Source organism: Carex rostrata, chromosome 2 (genome assembly GCF_964058835.1).
Source record: "Carex rostrata chromosome 2, lpCarRost1.2, whole genome shotgun sequence".
NCBI lineage: Eukaryota > Viridiplantae > Streptophyta > Magnoliopsida > Poales > Cyperaceae > Carex > Carex rostrata.
In genome coordinates this window covers 9,764,028-9,787,982 of record NC_135919.1, presented here as the reverse complement: position 1 = coordinate 9,787,982, position 23,955 = coordinate 9,764,028, and the positions used below count along the sequence as shown (strand labels likewise).

Here is a 23,955-nt window from a genome sequence, read left to right as displayed (position 1 = left end):
TCTCGAACCTCCGTTTCTCTTCATCTCCTCCAAAGATTTTCTTCCCATATTCTCCGTTGCTTCTCTCTTCCAATTTTTTTTCTCCTCTCTCTATTCTCTCTTCCACGCGACGCTATTTATCTGAGAGAGACTCCAATCGCTACTCAAAACTTAACAGCTCTGCCTTTCAGATATTGATCGCTTACCCAAACTTAGCAGCACCGCCTTTGTGAATCTGATTGCCGTTGGAATTCAACCCTAAATAATCAGGAAGTGTATACTCAGCTTTTTAGCCAATTCTCGAATCAAAGTCAAGAAAGAAACTGATTTGGTTTTGTTTCTGATTTGACAGGCACCGTCTCAACCTAAAGAAGTTGAAAACTTCCCAGGTATGCCCCACTTAAAATCTATTGTGGCAGTGGTTATATGTACTTGCTTACACTTTATTAGCTTATTTTATCGAGACAATGCGAGGCTCACCTCTTTCACAGTAAATAAATTAATAAATTGTTAATTTGAAGTTTCGGGATAATCTAAATAGATATACAAATTTTGACTTTCAAATTATGTTATAAATGGAAAACTTGCTATACTTGCAGTTGATGAAAAAAATCTAATAGTCTTTCCAATTACCTTTTCAATTTTATCCAAAAAACAAAGTTTATGAATCAAGAATATTTTTTTACTTAATTTGCCCATCACATTATTCAATATGTTTATTCGTTACTAACTCAATCATTTTGAACAACAGCAATTTGTAACAGGGTCTCCACTCAACCTTGGATACTACTGCTTCTGCTACAGCTTTTCAAGTATTTTTTTTCAACCCATACAAGGCCTCTAGAATGTCCAAACCTACTGCTTCCGCCTTTACGTATTTTTTTCATCCTCCATTTTTTGTTTCTGATTTGGGCCTTTGCTCGCACTCTATTTAATGAAGAGGTTCGTTTTTTTTTTTTTTTATTTCCCAGACTTTCTATATGGTTCCATGTATATTTGGTACCCTTTAAATTTTTTTTTTGTTCTTGATTGAGTTCCTTTGAATTTGATGAGTACGTCAACAATGTAATTTGCATCTACATGAAAGTTAGGTATCAATTAAATTTAAGTTGGAATTGATTTTCAATTAAATAAAGACTTAGTTGGTAATATTACACCGTACACGACCTCACAGAATCATAGTTGAAAGTGAAAAAAAATATATAAAAGGGAAGTTCATGGATACAATTAAGCTGTTATAAAATAATGAAAACATTGATTTGGTGACGAGATTTGCTAAGATTTTTCAGTTAATAATGTTTGTACTTCTTCATTAAATCTGACTAGGCTGAGATCTTATGAAATATACTTTGCTGAAAGATAGTTAAAGCCTGTCAGATTTTTTTTCATTTATTTTAATGCTAACAACTGAGATTGAAAAATCATCTCTTCAGGGAGAGTTAGATTATTAGCTTGATTTGGTTAGGTGAAACTATGTTTTTCTCTGTGTATACGCTAAAGGTTTTCAAGCAATAACCAAGTCTTTAGTCCCAAACAAGTTGGGGTAGGCTAGAAATGAAACTCAATCAGAGTCACAAAGTCAGGATGGTTTTCAATTGGAAAAAAGTAATTTGTAGAAAATAAAATGAGATTGGACAGTGACTGTGCTGCTATTCCGTTGTAGTGTATTAATTATCGGGCCGGGCCGGACGGACCGGGCATACCCGGGCTCGGGCATGGGCAAGGCTCGAGCACGGGTATCTCGGGTAGACGGGTATCATGGACCGGGCATCCTCGAGTTTCTTTTCGAAAAACCATGCCCTGCCCGTCCTATACCCTTGCTCGCGGTACCCGCATTGGCAGGGCGGTCCGGGTAGGGGCCGGTCCGGTCCGGTTTTTTTTTATTCAAAACTGTTTTTTTTTGTTTTTTTTACGGTGTCGTACGAATATTAATACATGTTTATAATTCGACTTTTTAAATCTTAATAGACATAATAGTTCAATATCAAATAGTGTAAAGTCCGGTTTTTTTTTTTTCAAAACTGTTTTTTTTTCTATTTTCTACTCATTCTGTTTTTTTTCTGTTTTTTTTACGGTGTTGTACGAATATTAATACGTATTTATAATTCGAGTTTTAAAATCTTAATAGACATAACAGTTCAATATCAAATAGTGTAAATATATATACATAAAATTATCAAGTCACGTCTTTATAATTTCTAAATAAATAAAATTTGTAACTTATATATAAAAATTATTCGTGCGAAAATTTATATATTTATTCGGCTAAGTACAAATGTATTTATTTATTTCTTTACACGAGTCATTTTATTTTATTTTCAAATTCTCATTCTAATTATATAGTTTCATAATTTATTTATATCTTGAAATTTTTAGTTTACATTTTAAATTGTTAATATATTTTCTAAACGTTCATTTTAAATTAATAATATATTTTGGAAACGTTCATTTATTTTCAATGGGTTAAATAAAATATAAATAAAAAATATCTTAAATCAATTACTTTAAAACAATAAAATATAAATAAAAAATTTCTTAAATCAATTACTTTAAAAATAATTATGAATTATTTTAAAACAATAGATTAAAAAATAAAAGTTACCCTCCTCCTTTATTCCGGGCTTGGGACCGGCTATATAAAATAACATAGGCGAAGTTCTAACTTTTTTTTTGTTAGTAATTTTTCTTTAAAATGAATAATTTAAAAACTAATTAAAATGTTTAGAAATTTATAATTTAAGAAATAACCATAAAGATTAAAAGACGTACGAAATTTATACCGACACTACCTATCTAGAAGTTCGCATTCCTATACCATTCTTCGCTCTCTTCTGCACCGTCTGAATTCGAATTAGCCTCGTGTCGCGCCTCGGTACCACTTTCTTCAGTGTCGACTTCGGATGATGATGCTTGTTGATGCGTATGTTGCTTGCACTCTTCAGCCTGAATCCAATCTTTCAAGCACACAAGTCTCTCAAAAACATGTGGACCCAACTTACTGCGTTTATCGGAGAGGATCCTGTTCGCCGAACTAAAACAACTTTCGGAAGGGACGGTTGACACGGGCACGGCAAATACGTCGCGGGCCATCATCGCCAGCGTTGGATAGGCCATTTCATGCCGCCTCCACCATCTCATGATGTCATGTCCATCTTCATTTTCGTTGCGCATCGCAAAATAGCACATTAGCTCGTTTGCGGATGTCTGCGGTTGGCTCTCTGACTGAAAATCTGCTAACAATCCACCACTGCTAGTGCTCCTGGGAGTAGAACTATTAAAAAAATTAAAAAAATTAGTGGACAAATAATGTATATATTATAAATAATAAAGATTAAAAATACATGTATATTTATATTCATACCTAGGGCCGGCACGGGACGAAGACGGGCGGTTTTGGTTGCTACTCATTCTTGAGTTGTATATGTTAAACATCTCATCGAAATTTGAATTCACGTATGCCTCCACCCCGGTTGAGTCTAAATGTAGATTCTGTTTGTACCTTTGAACTGCTAAAATAGTGATATGCTTCTTGTATGCCGGGTTGAGACAGTTTGCGATAATGGCCAGGAGGGGTACATCTTCCCAATATTTGAGAAATTTTTGTTTCATGGCTTCTATAATCGGCGTGAGAGATTTATCGTGGATTTCAGCTTCTTCCAATCTAATATACACCTTGGAGATCCCATAGAGATGTTTGAGCAACTGAAATGACGTCGGTGAGTACGAGCAGGATAGTTCGACGGTTGCTGTAAAAAAGATTCCTAGGAAATTGCCAAGCCTTTGTAGTTGCTCCCATTCTTCATTGGTGAGTTCCAATTGCAATTGCATTCCCTCGGGGGTGGAGCTTCTCAAAAACTCACCAATAACAGCTTGGTAAGGAATGCATCGTTTCAACAGCCTATAAGTAGAGTTCCAACGGGTATCTATATCCCATGGTACTTTCAACTTGCTCAGTTGAGAGTTGGCACACATGATCGCAAACCGTTGTTTTCTTTCTTGGTTTGAAACAATGTGGTTGAGAGCATTTTTAAATTTAATTATCAATAGGCTTACGGCTTGTGTTTTAAGACCCGCCTTCACGACGAGGTTAAGTATATGGCAAGCACACTTTTGGTGAAACATTGCGCCATTCATGATCGGGTTTAGTGAGCGTTTAAAAATCTCAATGGAAGCTATGTTTTTGCTAGCATTATCGAATGAGATAGAAAAAATCTTGTTAACCATACCCCCTTTTAAGGTTATAATCTTCTAAAACCTCAGTAATGGATTTGAAAATTACATTTGCAGTGTGCGGGAAATCCAACACCATAAAACTTAATATTTTTTTTTGTAATACCCACTGGTCATCGATCCAATGCCCGGTAACACAAGAGTACCCAAGGCCATGTTTACCGGCAGTCCATATATCGGATGTAATTGAGACCTTATTGTTTTGTAGTGCAAATATAGTTTTTAGCTCATTTTTTTTAGAGATAAACTGGTTTTTTATTTCACCAACCATCTTGTTATGATGGACCCTCTTGAACATTGGTTGACCTAACCCCCGAATGCATAACCGGGAAAAACTCATGCAACCACCCATACTTATTGGTTGTTCCTTATGGGTAATGTACCGGGCCAATTCACTAAGCATTTTTTTTCATCGAATTTTGGATTGGTTCTGGTACCATCCGCATTAATAAGGGTTTGGATTTCTCTTGGTTCAACATTTTCAGATGGCTCTTCACCCTTTCTTTCGTGCATTTCGGCATGTCTCTTAAAGCTAGTCATACCATTAGCTTGTTTATACTCAAAATGTTTACCGCAACCTTTTACCAGACAATCTAGATATTTCATAATCCCATACTTATCTCTGGTAATATCGTACCATCTCGCCCACTTTTGATTGTATTCAGGAGGAGGTCTTTTATGCTTCTTACCTGCTGGTTCTTGTGGGGGGGGGGGGGGGGGGGCGGGGGGGGGGGGGCACTTGTCGAAGGAGGGACAACTTCTTCTTGAATTTTAGGTTCAGCTGTCGAAGGAGTACCTCATATAGGGATAGTGTTAGTGAATTGACTCGATGCTACAGAAGATGAGCCCATGCCTCCATATGAATACAGTGTTGTCGGTTGAAGTGTTTCTTGTGGAATGTATGCATTTGGATCGTTATTTGTATAATATGGTGCACTCATTTGGGGAGGTTGTTGATAATTTATTTGTAGCATTTGGTCCCTTCTTTGATAATCTTGTGGATAATTTAGTGGATAATTAGGTGGTGGTATTTGGGAGGAAGAACTATCAAGATAATTAGGTGGATAGTTTTCTGAATAATTAGGCGGTGGCATAGCGGGGCCAAAAAGTGAGGCCGACAATCTCGAAGCAAAATCTTCCCCCGAGTCGCGATGAGGGGGAGTTGTCATTTTTTTAAACCTATTGAAAAAAATAAACATAAATTACTTCACATATTCCAGAAAATAGAAATTTAAAAATAGAAATTAAAAAACGGAAATTAAAAACGGAAATTAAAAACAGAAATTAAAAACAGAAATTAAAAAACAGAAATTAAAAACAGAAATTAAAAAACAGAAATTAAAAACAGAAATTAAAAAACAGAAATTAAAAACAGAAATTAAAAAACAGAAATTAAAAACAGAAATTAAAAAACAGAAATTAAAAATAAATCCGAATTTCAAAAATAAAATCTAACCTACTCAAAACAAATCTAATTACTTCACATATTCACAAAAATAAATCTCACATCTTTTTTTAACCTATTAAAAATAAATCCGAATTTCAAAAATAAAATCTAACCTTTTCAAAACAAATCTAATTACTTCACATATTCACAAAAATAAATCTAACATCTTTTTTTAACCTATTAAAAATAAATCCGAATTTCAAAAATAAAATCTAACCTACTCAAAACAAATCTAATTACTTCACATCTAACAAATCTAACATAAATTAAATAAATGTAACATATTCAATAAATCTAACACATCTATTTACTTAACAAATTTAACATAAAATAAATCTAACAAATCTAATTATTTAACATTCAATAAATCTAGCATAAACTAAATTTACTCTACAAAAATAAATTAATCTAACATGAAATAAATGTAACCTTTAAATCTCGCGAAAAAATCTTGCGGGAGGTGCCGAACTTCGTAATTTCGATACCTTCGTAATTCCGTTTGCGTATTTGTTGAAGGAATTAAATTTAGAACTATATTTTTTTTTAAACAATAAATTTAAAATTTGAGAATAATAAATTTTGAGATTGAGAGAATATGGATATTGAGAATTTGAGAATGGATATGGAGATGTGAAAATGAAGGGAGGAAGAGGGGTGTATTTAAAGAGATTTGATTGGATGGAGGGATAAAATTTAAATTTTAAAAGAAACAGAAAAAAAAAAAATTTGTCAAATCCGGTCGGTCCGGTCGGGCACGGGTGGGTCCAGTCGGTCGGGTCCGATTTGACCGGTCCGGATGGGACTTGAACCGGTGGGAAATGGATTTTGAATTTCAAATTTTAAACGGGTCATGTTATATTCCGAAATTCTAAAACATAATTAAATTACTAAATCGATCATTTGGCTTAAATAAAAATTTTAATTAACTTAACGATCGTTCAGAAATTTTCTGATTGACTAAAACGAATCTAAAATTTCGAAATATAAATAATGTATGAAATTATGTATATTAGAATTTAGAGATTTAAAAATAAAATGAAACATAGCACAAGGAATAAAATTATAATTATTCCGTAAATTAGAAACTTAGAAAAAATCCGCTACAATTTCTTTGAATTTTTAGAAAAGAAGAAATTGATTTAATTAGATTCGTGTGAATAAATAAGTAATTGAATTCCAAATAAAAGTATAATTATACGAAAATATTCGTACAAATAAAATATAGATTTTATAAAACCCGTTCATTTAGAACTTTTAGATAATTAATTGAATATACATAATTATATAAAATGAAATCAAATTATTCGAATCTTAAATTGAGAAATAAATATACGAATTTTATGTGCGAATATAGTTACAAAAATTTACGAACTTTCGATTTGAATTTATGAAAGAAACAAAACTTAAACCAATTAAATGAAACTATATTGAAGTTTGGAATTATTTGGACCATTGGATTCTATCCAGCACGAATCTTAAAGCAACCCCATTATTAAAACCCATTTTCTCTCTTTCTCCTCTCCCTCCCTGTCTGTGCGTGAACCCCACGCCAAACCCCCTCTTCTCTTCCTCTTTTTCCCCTCTGTCCGTGAGAACCACCCCACAGCCCTCTCATTTTCTCTTTCCGCCATCTCCCTCCCCTCTCCTCTCTTCGGCCACTGAGGCGACACAGCCACAAAACCCCGCCCCATTCTCCCCTCTCCCTCTGTCCGTGAAGCCCCCACCAGCCCCCTGCCTCCCGTGAAACCCTAAACCGTGCCCTTCCTCGCTGACCTGCGGCTTCACCACGAAAACCTCCATCTCTTCTCTCTCGTTTTGAATCTTGTTGGATGTTACCACTCAAGCAGTATGGGGCAGCAGGACGTACGATCATGGATCTCGAGGCGAGGCTAGAAGCAAGGTGGAGAAGGCAACAACCGACTATGACTACCGACCTTCGCCACGACGTGAGTCGGAAGCACGAATCGAATCTGAAATTTCATTCGGTAATGTTCTAAATTACTTAGTTGCTTCTTTTAAATGTGAAATTTTATGTTTTTCGTATGCGGGTTAGGAAATGATCCTCATGACAACCTTTCTTTGTTTTAATGTTTGTACCGTGTGCCTCTATTGATATAAATTGTAACCGGTACCAGTTTGGTACCAGTATTTTATGATTCTGGTACTGTTAGGGGCTGTTTTGTAAGCTTCCAGCTTTCTGCAGCATTATAGAGTAATTCTGCAACGTTCCAGGGTCTGTTCTGTAAATTTTCAGTATTTTGACAGCTCTGGGTCAATTCTGGTAAATGACAGGGTTTGTAGTGTAAAATTTCGGATCTGACAGGGTTCAGGGACTGAACTGTGACAGAAAAATTAATTTGTTTAGAAAACAGTCCCTGACTAGGGACCTTTTTGTGACAGGATGTAAAAAGTTGTATGATAAGCCTTTTCCAATGAGAATTTCATAGAAATACTAGTGCAAAATGTATAAAACTTAAGTAATGTTTTCAAACATAAATTTGAATAAAAGAAAGAATAGTTTTGAAGTTTATTTGATAAATTGTGAGCACGGATAATTATTTAGAAACGATAATACAAGTGATCAAGTATTGATAAATAACTATATACTTAAGTAACTCAAATTGTAAACAAAATAAAAATGAAAGTAACAGTTGTATTATTTAGCGTGTAATTATCGCTAAACTAATATAATTAATACACCTAATCTATTATAAAAATAGACAAAAGGAAATGGGATTGTTCGCTGATTTGGACCGAAACAAATAAGAATTTTTAATTTTAATTGAATTGGGCTTTTGATTACTAATTGGATAAGTAATATGAAATTGGATATTTTCTTGTAGATCTATAAAACTTTTAAGTGAAATTTTCTTGAATAGTCCGGAACTAGATTTGAAAATTTTAATTATGAAATTCAAACATGTTTCCTTTTTCTTGAAAAATGATTCGGTGACTAGCTAAGTAATTAGTAGTTTGTTAATACCTAGATGAATATTTTTTTTTCTCTTCTATGAAATTATATTAAATCACCTATATATATTTTGTATGTAAAGATGTATTAATTATAAATGTCTAATATATATATTAACAATTTATTTAAGACCACAATTATTATATGATACATGTAACATATATATCTATGGTAATCGTATCCAAAATTTGCATGATATAAAATAACAAATTAGAAAAATATACGGAATCTTAGATGTAGATAACTAAGTCATATACTAGTATAGTGTAAAGAGAAATAGGAACTTTAAGTAACTATATTATTTTAGATTATTTTAAAGTGTATGAACCTGAACCAAGGTACTTAAATAAATTCAAAATTTCATACTAATCAGTAGACAATAAATAAGAAAACACTCAACCCGTAGTTATATAAAAGTTGTGTTATAAAGTTTAATTCAAGACATAAAACGGTAGGTGATAATATAAACGTAAGATTAAATTATGTACATTAATAACTACTTTAGAATACATGTGTATAAGTTCAACTAAATACTATTTTCATTATAACACCATGTGGTACATGAATATTATTTAGCATGTAATTTAGTGACATATAAGTATATAATTTTATAAGAATAGATTAATTAAGTAGAACCCGTTTAAATTATCTAACCTCATGATAAGTATTTTTGCGAAGAATTCAATGTTAGAATTTTTACAAGCAATATATCTTCCAATTGAATTGTTAGAAATATAAACCATTTTAGGATTAAATTAGATTAATTTAGATCAAAGTGAATGATCAATATATGACGAAACTATAAAATTAGATTAATGTTAAGCGATGGCATGAGACTAAATAACTAGTATTTGATTAACCGGTTCAGTCAGACTGACTGAATCGGTAATTTTTATAAAATTGAAATAATCAAGAATTTAACTTGCGCATTAATTGGGACGAGGGTTAGAATAAATTTAGCGTAGAATTTTAATTAGTTTAAATTACGTGATCACAGATCAGTGAACTCCGTACGAGCCCGACCCGTGGGCCGATCCGACTGACCCGCAGATCGGAGCATACGCGGAGTACGCTGATTACTAGCGACAGAGACTCCAGCCCCCTCAGGTGTGGGATATCTGAATTTTTCTTTTCGTGGGCGTACTCTTACCAGTCGTTCCATCTGACCTGACATTCGCACTTTATTTTTAAGTAGTTGTATTAAAACTTTAGAGCATGTTTATCCTTTCTGCACTGTAGGTAGAATTGCATAAACCCTGAAAAACTCGAATTTACTGTATTTTAAAGAGTAGAGTAATTAAATAATATTATATATATATCTTATTAGAATGTTAGGTTATTAGCTGTCTTCTTCTCGTAGAAGACTATATTATTATTTTACGTGCATACGCATGCATTGGTGAGAGCTGAGCAGAGCCGAGTGACTTCGTTCCGTCTTGGTGTCACTTGGCATGGGACGGCCCGACAGCCACTGAGCTGAGGGTCACTTGATCCTTGGATGGCTTTAGGACTATATTATATGTATAAACCTTGATTATATCATTTTTCGATCATTTTTGCTATTTGACGTGAGCAGTTCCGATCTCGAGTTCTGTGGCACGGACGATTCAGGATGTTTCCCACGCCTACATTAGGAGCTACATGCCTAGAACGGATTACCCCACCACGGTTCCGATCTCGAGTTCCGTGGTGGCATTTTTATTACTTGAGACTGCACAGTTTCGATCTCGAGTTCTGTGTAGGTCTGTTTTACGCTACCGCATGGTTCCGATCTCGAGTTCCATGGCGGATTTGGTGATTTGGTGTGGCGGGTGAGGGCACAGTTCCGATCTCGAGTTCTGTGGCCCTGGTGATGATATTTTTGCGACTTGCATTGTATGATTTCTCCTATTGGATATGTTTGGCTTATGAATCGTCTAGGTGAGATGACACACCGGATTTTGATATAACCATCGGCTAGTGTGCAGTTCTTGTGGGCAATGCGCGATGTCATTAGGCAACGTGTATCATTGTTCCCTGATCACAGTCCTTGGATTATATTATTCAGATTCTTTTTGGTAAAGGTATAACCATCGGCTAGTGTGCAGTTCTTGTGGAGCAATGCTCGATGTCACTAGGCATCGTGTATCATTGCACTCTGATCACAGTCCTTGGATTATACTATTCGATTTCTTTTGATACTATTGGCACGGCACGGGGTGATTTACTTTATCCATATTATTATTATTATTATTATTGTATTTGGGCACACAGTGCAAGGAGTACTGGATTCCGACTTGATTTATATCCGATATTACACTTTGATTTTATTTTGGGTTTATTTCGCATGTTGGCATAATAGAATAATCGCATCATGGCATCACTCAGAAGCATTATAAATTCTTTTAGCTATTAATATAGGTTCACACATGTGCAAATTCTTAATTGTATTCATTTTATAAATAAAAGTGCTTTGACCGTAGAGGATCCCTGAGGGGATAATTCTGGGTCACATACTGGGCGACTCGTCGCTCACCCACAAGTTGTTTCGTGGGTTTTAGGTACAGCATCTGGCGATCCGCAGCAGGAGTTGCCCCCGATGGCCACATCGTTTGATTAGCTAGAGTTAGACTTTTGATTTGGTTTACGAGTCTCGTATTTACTGTGTTATATATACGAGCTCGATAGATCATGTACCCCCTTCTATAGATAGTGTTATTTGGATCCGAGATGGATCGAATTATATGTTATGTATGTGTATGTTTAATTATTTGCTATGTGACTGATGCTTGATATTTATATTATATTTGCTTCCGCTGCTGTTTGAGTTATTATTTATGGTTAGCCTTGCGTGCTTAATGATTAATTAAGCACGAGGCGAGGTTGATCACATCTTAATCCAGAATTCCTGGTTTGGGGTGTGACATCCTTAGGGTGGTATCAGAGCTCAGCTTACCGTAATCCTTATTGGCTGAGCTGGGTATCACTCGAAGAAAACCGAAACCAAGCATAGTCACATGCCAATGATTGAATATATCTATATGTATATACATATATATAAAAATATACGAGTCAAAGCACTTTGAGCAATACCTTTCAAACGAAAAACTTGCATATAGATACTTATGATCGAAATTCTCTCTTTTTATACGTCCCCTATCTTTCGTACCATGATTTAGTATTTACTCTACTTTTTAGTCACATGATGGACGACCGTCATAGTCTCCGAAATTGAATCGATGATTAGCAAATAAATACTTGGTATTATGGGTAAATAACAATTTTTAGTTTATTAAATGATGATCTATGCAGTAAACTAAATTATATAAAGTGATTAAATTCTGGGAGCATTAAGAACCTAGTCGAGGCGAACTTTCAATTATTAATTTCATTAAGTGGAAAATTTCTATATTACGATTAAAATTTGTTAATTTAGATTTTAGAGTTATTAATGAGATTTAAAAATAGATAAAATAATGTTCAAAATTATCATATGAAAATTTAAGAAATAAAATCTGCGGTGACATAGGACCGTGTCTCAGCCGTCGGAGCCTCACCTTGAACTCTCGGTGGCTAGCGCCCTGTTTTGACTACTAACGTACTAGTCTAATCATCAATCGGTATTACCAACAGATTAATAATTAATCGCGTCTTTAATCCTGGACCTTACGGTACTAGATACGCGAGACTTCGACATCCCGCTTAGTCTAGCATGGGTTACCACGCACCACGCTATAGAAAAAAAAGGGTGAAAGTCAGATCTTACGATTCAACCGTCCAAACGACGTATCCTTCTTATTTCGAGGAAGGAAGCTAGGGACAATGATTCTAATTTCATTCGTGCTCCAAGCAGGCCAGATGATGGTTCCGGATGGAGTGCATACATTACATCCATGATATTGAGTTAAAGGTAACGACTCCCTACGAAGTTACGTACTACTGACGGAAGTTAGTTTTGCGACTCTAGAAAATTTAGGAAACCAATTAATTCCCTAATTTTAATTTATTTTATTACTAGTTTTAAATATTTTCTTAAAAATTTCAGTTAGAATTTCCGAGCGGGCCTTAAGTGAAATTATTTTAGGATCCTCTAACTTTCTAATCCGTATGTTTACTTCTACCTCGTTAACAAGCTACGACCTATATTGATTATAAATATGATTAAACCCTTCTCTGAAAAATAAATTACAAAATTTCTTATCATCCAATCGTTTGACATCTACTTAATTAAAATTTTCTTGACCCTGTCTAATTGATTTATCAAGGACAACTTAATAAGAATCGAAATCCTTTTTCCTACCATAAATTGTTGAATTAGGTTGATTCAATGTAAACTAGTTAACTCCGATTTGATTATCTATATCGTATTCAATACTTAAGCACCAATGCAGTAACTGCCTCCCAAATCGATTTGAATCTTAAATCATTTTTCTAAATATCAAATCACTCCTTGAAACTCTAGGAAACTAACAAAACACTTAAGTCATATTTACGCCATCAACCGTTAATTTTTCTCCATTTATCACATGGACCCTCCTTGAGGTAATCCCGAGCAGAATAGTTGTTCCTGTCATCTAAACAATTTAATGTAATATTATTCTTATTTGAAACCTTAAATCATTAACAAATCACCTGGATCTCAAGTACGCTGTCAAGACCTGAAACTTTTCTCAAAATTTCCAAGGAACCTTCTCTCGATAAAATATAAAATAAATTATTGTCACCACCATATGCACAATAATGTGATTATTGTAGATCCCAAGTTGTTATCGATTTTCTATATCCACTATCAATCCTATGAGCTGTGTCATTTAATGGACAAATTAAATTCTATGTAATTTCATTTCATTTGCTCGACCCGTTAAAGCTTATTTTAACTAAATTCAAATTCATAGTATTAAATTAAATTAATTAACATGAAATTACCCTTCTATGCGAATGAAGCATTAGTAATCCGTTGGGAACTTAGTCATGAATTTACCCTCTAGTTCAAATCTCAATTCTCACTTTGACTCTTAGATAATTATCACTCTTATGAATTTTGTCGTTCATCTCGTCTATTGGACTCTAATTCAAATGTCTGTCTGCCTTGCTTAATATAGCTATTGAAATGTGTCTTCATGAATTTTGATTCTATTTATCCAAGTTGACTTCAAACTGACTGCTCACATCTTAGCTATCTCTAATACTATCCACTTAAATTGATCCAATTTGACCCAAATCCCCTCCATTCGCTAAAAATGTGGTCATCTATATTTGTAATGGAATCTCGACCAATTGCCGAACAATCTCCCTTACTTAAATCTTGGACATAAGAAAATTTAAATCACAATTTAAGTTGTTGCTCGAGTATGAATCCTTAATTAACTTGTTAGCCCTCTGTTATATATACACCCGTATCGTTATTGAGTTCTTACCCTATATCCTGTGAATTTACATATCAAATAATTTCCAATTACATGCCATGCCAACAATCTTATCTTGAATAGACCGCGCACGATGTTCTTGTCATTGTGCCACTAAGTAATCCCGTATAGTCATTAATTAATAATTTGTTATCTAGATACAATCTTTATTACTCGTGTAGCGGTTAACTATTTCTTAAAATACATAAGTTATGGATTTGCCTATCATTAAACCAATTGATTTTAGATAATATAAACTGTCCTCTCGACTCAATACGTCCGATGAAATTTTCTCCACATCAAATTGATTCTATGAACTTAAACCAATTCTTAATCGAATTGATTCCCTTAGATTTACCTAAACCCTTCTAACATAAACTCATCTAAAAATTGGTTAAGATCCCTTAAATTCTCCTTATATATTTCGCCTGAAGCTAAGCCTGATCATTGGATAATGTACCGTGTTAACTTAACCTCAATCATAAATTTAATACCCAAGTCGAAAGCTCGTTTCTCACACCTGAACCCTCGTGTAACTATGGATTGCCTTAAAGGAATTTTGACCTAGTTCCTACTTTACTCGATCAACTTATACTTTATTGTACATCTAGAATCACTCAATCCCTCTCCATCCTTACAACATCATCAAAGTCCTATCATAATTTCTGAAGGACCCTTTCTCGCTAAGACCCAAAAGAAAATTTCACCATCATTTCCGAAATTGAGTACCCTTATTTCTCAATTTTAAATTCTAATTCAAAAAAAAAAAAAAAAAAAAAAATCCAAATTTCGCATCTATTGTTCCTACTGTGTTTAGACCTTCCTCGTTACCAATGCACTGTAATTCATGGTACGATTAAATCATGTGGACTCTATGCAACTTCACTTGTTGTTCATTTGATATGTACCCCCAAAGTTCTCTAAAAAGGATTTAAAATATGTTATTAAAAATAAATTTGGCTAGATTGATTCTCTCATAAACCTACTTATATTATATGATTCTTTGTCATAAATTCATATCCCATTTAAATATATGTTCTCATTTAGAGTTCTTAATTTGTCACCGATTCCCTTCAAATTCCAACCTGATTACCACATCTGGTTGTTCAATGTGATACTACTCAACTAAGAAATTTTATTTCCTCCCTAATCTTATGCTTACCTTAGAATCTTAGTTATTTCCTAGTAAAATAGATAATTGACTTGAAGACCGAAGTGAAACGGAGTATCTACGTATAACTAGAATGGAATGAGATCGTGACAAAACCAGAAAGAACAAGGTCCTACTACTAACAAACGAACAAGGAAAACTAGTTGCAAAAAGTTATTTGAAATTGTTCATCTAGATAGAATAGTCCTTTCGTTTCGGGACGAAACTTTTTATTAGGGGGGGAGAATGTTATATTCCGAAATTCTAAAACATAATTAAATTACTAAATCGATCATTTGGCTTAAATAAAAATTTTAATTAACTTAACGATCGTTCAGAAATTTTCTGATTGACTAAAACGAATCTAAAATTTCGAAATATAAATAATGTATGAAATTATGTATATTAGAATTTAGAGATTTAAAAATAAAATGAAACATAGCACAAGGAATAAAATTATAATTATTCCGTAAATTAGAAACTTAGAAAAAATCCGCTACAATTTCTTTGAATTTTTAGAAAAGAAGAAATTGATTTAATTAGATTCGTGTGAATAAATAAGTAATTGAATTCCAAATAAAAGTATAATTATACGAAAATATTCGTACAAATAAAATATAGATTTTATAAAACCCGTTCATTTAGAACTTTTAGATAATTAATTGAATATACATAATTATATAAAATGAAATCAAATTATTCGAATCTTAAATTGAGAAATAAATATACGAATTTTATGTGCGAATATAGTTACAAAAATTTACGAACTTTCGATTTGAATTTATGAAAGAAACAAAACTTAAACCAATTAAATGAAACTATATTGAAGTTTGGAATTATTTGGACCATTGGATTCTATCCAGCACGAATCTTAAAGCAACCCCATTATTAAAACCCATTTTCTCTCTTTCTCCTCTCCCTCCCTGTCTGTGCGTGAACCCCACGCCAAACCCCCTCTTCTCTTCCTCTTTTTCCCCTCTGTCCGTGAGAACCACCCCACAGCCCTCTCATTTTCTCTTTCCGCCATCTCCCTCCCCTCTCCTCTCTTCGGCCACTGAGGCGACACAGCCACAAAACCCCGCCCCATTCTCCCCTCTCCCTCTGTCCGTGAAGCCCCCACCAGCCCCCTGCCTCCCGTGAAACCCTAAACCGTGCCCTTCCTCGCTGACCTGCGGCTTCACCACGAAAACCTCCATCTCTTCTCTCTCGTTTTGAATCTTGTTGGATGTTACCACTCAAGCAGTATGGGGCAGCAGGACGTACGATCATGGATCTCGAGGCGAGGCTAGAAGCAAGGTGGAGAAGGCAACAACCGACTATGACTACCGACCTTCGCCACGACGTGAGTCGGAAGCACGAATCGAATCTGAAATTTCATTCGGTAATGTTCTAAATTACTTAGTTGCTTCTTTTAAATGTGAAATTTTATGTTTTTCGTATGCGGGTTAGGAAATGATCCTCATGACAACCTTTCTTTGTTTTAATGTTTGTACCGTGTGCCTCTATTGATATAAATTGTAACCGGTACCAGTTTGGTACCAGTATTTTATGATTCTGGTACTGTTAGGGGCTGTTTTGTAAGCTTCCAGCTTTCTGCAGCATTATAGAGTAATTCTGCAACGTTCCAGGGTCTGTTCTGTAAATTTTCAGTATTTTGACAGCTCTGGGTCAATTCTGGTAAATGACAGGGTTTGTAGTGTAAAATTTCGGATCTGACAGGGTTCAGGGACTGAACTGTGACAGAAAAATTAATTTGTTTAGAAAACAGTCCCTGACTAGGGACCTTTTTGTGACAGGATGTAAAAAGTTGTATGATAAGCCTTTTCCAATGAGAATTTCATAGAAATACTAGTGCAAAATGTATAAAACTTAAGTAATGTTTTCAAACATAAATTTGAATAAAAGAAAGAATAGTTTTGAAGTTTATTTGATAAATTGTGAGCACGGATAATTATTTAGAAACGATAATACAAGTGATCAAGTATTGATAAATAACTATATACTTAAGTAACTCAAATTGTAAACAAAATAAAAATGAAAGTAACAGTTGTATTATTTAGCGTGTAATTATCGCTAAACTAATATAATTAATACACCTAATCTATTATAAAAATAGACAAAAGGAAATGGGATTGTTCGCTGATTTGGACCGAAACAAATAAGAATTTTTAATTTTAATTGAATTGGGCTTTTGATTACTAATTGGATAAGTAATATGAAATTGGATATTTTCTTGTAGATCTATAAAACTTTTAAGTGAAATTTTCTTGAATAGTCCGGAACTAGATTTGAAAATTTTAATTATGAAATTCAAACATGTTTCCTTTTTCTTGAAAAATGATTCGGTGACTAGCTAAGTAATTAGTAGTTTGTTAATACCTAGATGAATATTTTTTTTTCTCTTCTATGAAATTATATTAAATCACCTATATATATTTTGTATGTAAAGATGTATTAATTATAAATGTCTAATATATATATTAACAATTTATTTAAGACCACAATTATTATATGATACATGTAACATATATATCTATGGTAATCGTATCCAAAATTTGCATGATATAAAATAACAAATTAGAAAAATATACGGAATCTTAGATGTAGATAACTAAGTCATATACTAGTATAGTGTAAAGAGAAATAGGAACTTTAAGTAACTATATTATTTTAGATTATTTTAAAGTGTATGAACCTGAACCAAGGTACTTAAATAAATTCAAAATTTCATACTAATCAGTAGACAATAAATAAGAAAACACTCAACCCGTAGTTATATAAAAGTTGTGTTATAAAGTTTAATTCAAGACATAAAACGGTAGGTGATAATATAAACGTAAGATTAAATTATGTACATTAATAACTACTTTAGAATACATGTGTATAAGTTCAACTAAATACTATTTTCATTATAACACCATGTGGTACATGAATATTATTTAGCATGTAATTTAGTGACATATAAGTATATAATTTTATAAGAATAGATTAATTAAGTAGAACCCGTTTAAATTATCTAACCTCATGATAAGTATTTTTGCGAAGAATTCAATGTTAGAATTTTTACAAGCAATATATCTTCCAATTGAATTGTTAGAAATATAAACCATTTTAGGATTAAATTAGATTAATTTAGATCAAAGTGAATGATCAATATATGACGAAACTATAAAATTAGATTAATGTTAAGCGATGGCATGAGACTAAATAACTAGTATTTGATTAACCGGTTCAGTCAGACTGACTGAATCGGTAATTTTTATAAAATTGAAATAATCAAGAATTTAACTTGCGCATTAATTGGGACGAGGGTTAGAATAAATTTAGCGTAGAATTTTAATTAGTTTAAATTACGTGATCACAGATCAGTGAACTCCGTACGAGCCCGACCCGTGGGCCGATCCGACTGACCCGCAGATCGGAGCATACGCGGAGTACGCTGATTACTAGCGACAGAGACTCCAGCCCCCTCAGGTGTGGGATATCTGAATTTTTCTTTTCGTGGGCGTACTCTTACCAGTCGTTCCATCTGACCTGACATTCGCACTTTATTTTTAAGTAGTTGTATTAAAACTTTAGAGCATGTTTATCCTTTCTGCACTGTAGGTAGAATTGCATAAACCCTGAAAAACTCGAATTTACTGTATTTTAAAGAGTAGAGTAATTAAATAATATTATATATATATCTTATTAGAATGTTAGGTTATTAGCTGTCTTCTTCTCGTAGAAGACTATATTATTATTTTACGTGCATACGCATGCATTGGTGAGAGCTGAGCAGAGCCGAGTGACTTCGTTCCGTCTTGGTGTCACTTGGCATGGGACGGCCCGACAGCCACTGAGCTGAGGGTCACTTGATCCTTGGATGGCTTTAGGACTATATTATATGTATAAACCTTGATTATATCATTTTTCGATCATTTTTGCTATTTGACGTGAGCAGTTCCGATCTCGAGTTCTGTGGCACGGACGATTCAGGATGTTTCCCACGCCTACATTAGGAGCTACATGCCTAGAACGGATTACCCCACCACGGTTCCGATCTCGAGTTCCGTGGTGGCATTTTTATTACTTGAGACTGCACAGTTTCGATCTCGAGTTCTGTGTAGGTCTGTTTTACGCTACCGCATGGTTCCGATCTCGAGTTCCATGGCGGATTTGGTGATTTGGTGTGGCGGGTGAGGGCACAGTTCCGATCTCGAGTTCTGTGGCCCTGGTGATGATATTTTTGCGACTTGCATTGTATGATTTCTCCTATTGGATATGTTTGGCTTATGAATCGTCTAGGTGAGATGACACACCGGATTTTGATATAACCATCGGCTAGTGTGCAGTTCTTGTGGGCAATGCGCGATGTCATTAGGCAACGTGTATCATTGTTCCCTGATCACAGTCCTTGGATTATATTATTCAGATTCTTTTTGGTAAAGGTATAACCATCGGCTAGTGTGCAGTTCTTGTGGAGCAATGCTCGATGTCACTAGGCATCGTGTATCATTGCACTCTGATCACAGTCCTTGGATTATACTATTCGATTTCTTTTGATACTATTGGCACGGCACGGGGTGATTTACTTTATCCATATTATTATTATTATTATTATTGTATTTGGGCACACAGTGCAAGGAGTACTGGATTCCGACTTGATTTATATCCGATATTACACTTTGATTTTATTTTGGGTTTATTTCGCATGTTGGCATAATAGAATAATCGCATCATGGCATCACTCAGAAGCATTATAAATTCTTTTAGCTATTAATATAGGTTCACACATGTGCAAATTCTTAATTGTATTCATTTTATAAATAAAAGTGCTTTGACCGTAGAGGATCCCTGAGGGGATAATTCTGGGTCACATACTGGGCGACTCGTCGCTCACCCACAAGTTGTTTCGTGGGTTTTAGGTACAGCATCTGGCGATCCGCAGCAGGAGTTGCCCCCGATGGCCACATCGTTTGATTAGCTAGAGTTAGACTTTTGATTTGGTTTACGAGTCTCGTATTTACTGTGTTATATATACGAGCTCGATAGATCATGTACCCCCTTCTATAGATAGTGTTATTTGGATCCGAGATGGATCGAATTATATGTTATGTATGTGTATGTTTAATTATTTGCTATGTGACTGATGCTTGATATTTATATTATATTTGCTTCCGCTGCTGTTTGAGTTATTATTTATGGTTAGCCTTGCGTGCTTAATGATTAATTAAGCACGAGGCGAGGTTGATCACATCTTAATCCAGAATTCCTGGTTTGGGGTGTGACAGGTCAGGTATAAGGGTAGGGTATACGGGTAGGGTATAACAGGTAGGGTACACGGGTATACTGGTACGGGCACGGGTACGGGTAAACCGGGTTCCCGGTCCGGTCCGGGCGGGCACGGGTTCAAGGCGGTCCGGGTATACTCGGGTATTTGTCCAAAAATAGTGGTCCGGTCCGTCCTTTGCCCATACCCGCCTACCCGCGTACCCGACCTACACCCGGGCTCGGGTATCGGGTATCGGGTACCCCGGGTATCGGGTACGGGCGGGCAGGGTCGGGTGTACCCGAGTCGGGCCTTTTTAAACCACTATTCCGCTGTGTTTTAAGAGAAAAAGTTTCTGTCCACTGGGTTTTATCCACCATTTGTCCACAACTTTATTCACTACCATCTAACTGTCTTTTTACAGTATACAAGATTCAATTGAAAATTTACAGTATTATTTGAAAAATTTTACAGTATACGAGATTCAATTTTACAGTATATATTTTACAGTATGCAAGATTCAATTGAAAATTATACTGTATACAAGATTTAATTTTTACAGTATACAAGATTCAATTGAAAATTCTACTGTATACAAGATTCAATTTTACAGTATACAAGATTCAATTGTAAATTTTACTGTGTAGAATATTCAATTTTACAGTGTACAAGATTCAATTAAAAATTTTAATGTATACAAGATTCAGTTTTACAGTATACAAGATTCAATTTTACAGTATACAAGATTCAACCCAGTGCGGACGCTAATAATTAACTCTAACTGCCAATAACCGCTAATAACTAACTCTAACTGCCAATAACTTCCTATAACTGTAATTTCCGAAAGTACAGTTTGAAAGTACATTTATTTTGTCATGTTGTGCAAGTTGCAATCTTTTTCTAACTATCATGGGACCACTTCAAATAGTTGCTAGATGTTTTGTGATTAACTAATATATTTTATGTGATATATTGTATAATTATACAGCATGTAGAAGTAATTTTACAGTATTCGCGCTAGTTAAAGCTGTGGACAAATGGTGGACAAAAAGCTGTGGACAATTAGACGCTTCCGTGTTTTAATACCTTACTGCAGCTAGGTTAGGGACACAATTGATTTGAAAGCTTTACTCTAATAGCTTCTCTGTTGCAATCAGTTGGGAGTTGTTTGTTTATGTTTTAGAATTTTTATAAGTGGATATTTTAAATCTGCAAATTATTGTTTCATTCATTAATTACAAATGCAAGATTGCACACAAAGAATTTCAACAAGTTGAAGCATGTAATTACAATATAATAAGAAGCTTTGCTTCCACAGTTCGTATTGGACCTTATTTTCTATCAAATGATGCAATGTTTGTTCCAACCACCAAATGAGTATTAGATTATTAATCTGGAGTTGATTCACATCTTCACCAGTTAATCGTACCAGTACCTAATTCATATATTACCTTTTATTTTAGGGGACTATATGATAAAAGATAAAATTGAGAGGGGCAAGCAAAGAAGACTGAGACACAGTGCAAAGATGAAGATTACAAGGTCTAAAGGGAAACAACAACGTCAAGCTTTCCTTTTATTATTTTTACCTATTTGAAAACATTTGTGAGTTAACTGCTATAAAATCAATGCAATAACAGGAGGATAGATCTACTGCTATAAAATCAATGCAATAACAGGAGGATAGATCTAATTTTGAGCACTAGAATTGTTTCAAGAACCAATGCAAAAACAAAGAATATAATATGAGAAGCTATCTGTGTCTACTCAAGCTAGCAACGTACAACTCCAACTTTTTAAAAAATGGTCTTTTAAATCCTATTTTGACATTTTTTTCACAAAAACTGTGAAAATTTATATAGGCTACAAAAGCAACTTAATCATTTCTGTTATAGGCTACAAAACCAATTATCTATATAACTTAATTTACTTTTGTTGTGTAGATTTTATTAGAGATCTACAAAACTTATAAATTTTTGCTATAAATATAAAAACATTATATACATTTTTCTCTCCATCTCAAAAAATTTGCCGAAGCATCGCGAGGCATTCGCCTAGTTTCTTAATAATTTTTGTTGAAACGAAATTGACATTAAGTCGGGTAAAGATTTTAACAGAGTGGTTTTGGCTTCATGCAGCACATGGACTATAGAATCAAAACAGTACTGCATATGGTTCGTGCGCTGCATGAAGTTAAAATTGTTCTGTTAAAATATTTTCCCCTTATTAAGGCAATATAGAAGCAAAGCAAAGCATAATTACTTGCCTATATTGGAAGCTCTTATAATTACAGAGTCCGTAGGTCATTCCATTTCAAAAATAAAAAAGAAAGGAAACTTGGTGCATTAGTTAAGTGAAAAGAATGAATGAGGTCAGACCTTCATTTGTTTAAGGGGAGTGTTATTTTGAATGCAAGATTTTTATTATTGAGAGCTGAGAGAATTTTTTCTCTTTTGTACCAATTTTGCCCTTAATAAATTTTCTTCCAATCTTTTTTTTAAAGTTATTGTTATCAAAGGAAACATTTGAGACTTAACAATACAAATAACATATCTTATATATTTATGGATTCATTAATAAAATGTAATTATTTTAGGCTTTTATTCATATGATCATGATTACAATTAAAAGGAAAAGAAAATTGAAAGAAAGAAAGAGAGAGATCTCTTGAAACTAAATCATACTTTATTTTGTAACACCTCAGTGTCCTCTTTGTTTCATATGAGTAACACTGGTAGCAAAATATGTTCGAACTAAGGTATGTACTAGTGGCATACTCGCGATTCTTCAAATTATAATTAATCTAACTACTTCTACCTTGGACTACAAAAGGACACAAAAATTGAAAAAATAAAAATATACCCATCACATGACAATAAACGATCTCCACAAAATGAAATTATCTATTTAATTTACAAATACAATACTTACAAAAATTACAAAATGTTTATTAACTTTTAAGGAAGTTTCATAATTTAATATATTATATTTTTTTCATAATTTTAATTACACATATTGGAACTAACAAAATTTGATCATATTTTTTTATTCAGATCATTTTCGTTCGATCAAATAGAGAAAATTTGTTCACCATTAATTTTTTTACTAGTATGAATGAATTTATTCATCATTTAATTACCTATAAAAAATTTTCTTTCGGACGGTTGAAAATTTGAATCAATGTAAAGTTGTACCTAACTGATAGGCAGTAATTAATGGCAGGAATTTTTTTTCTTGATATTCAGGTAGAGACTATCAGGCAAAGATTTAAATAGCCTTTATCGTGTCATAGCGGCATGGTTAAAAGAATGGTGCTATGGCCATATAGCGCCGCTATAGCGCGAAATAACTATAGCGCTGATAGCACCATAGTTTTTATGGTTCAAAATCGCTATAATGGTGCTATAGTGCGCGATAATACCTTGCTGCCAGATGTTAATAACAGGAATTACTTAAACAAAAAGCTTCATGAGTTATCCTTCCATAATTGATAGCAAGAATTAATTAGAATTATAATAAAAAGGTATTTATTAAGGGGTAAAA

The 23,955-nt window shown here is 33.8% G+C and overlaps 3 long non-coding RNA genes across 4 annotated transcripts; all 3 read left to right on the top strand.

Moving 5' to 3' along the window:
- The first annotated feature begins 44 nt into the window (after positions 1 to 44).
- LOC144573648 (uncharacterized) lies at positions 45 to 21,996 on the top strand. Of its 2 annotated transcripts, none has more exons than XR_013518054.1 (3): positions 45 to 368; positions 744 to 921; positions 21,876 to 21,996. It is a non-coding gene; the product is annotated as an uncharacterized LOC144573648 (long non-coding RNA). The 2 variants fall into 2 exon arrangements; XR_013518055.1 differs by having other exon boundaries at positions 731 to 921.
- LOC144573640 (uncharacterized) lies at positions 7,112 to 11,426 on the top strand. Its single transcript, XR_013518051.1, has 3 exons — positions 7,112 to 7,641; positions 9,625 to 9,734; positions 11,168 to 11,426. It is a non-coding gene; the product is annotated as an uncharacterized LOC144573640 (long non-coding RNA).
- On the top strand, positions 16,015 to 20,327 carry LOC144573641 (uncharacterized). Its single transcript, XR_013518052.1, has 3 exons — positions 16,015 to 16,542; positions 18,526 to 18,635; positions 20,069 to 20,327. It is a non-coding gene; the product is annotated as an uncharacterized LOC144573641 (long non-coding RNA).
- Positions 21,997 to 23,955: the final 1,959 nt, after the last annotated feature.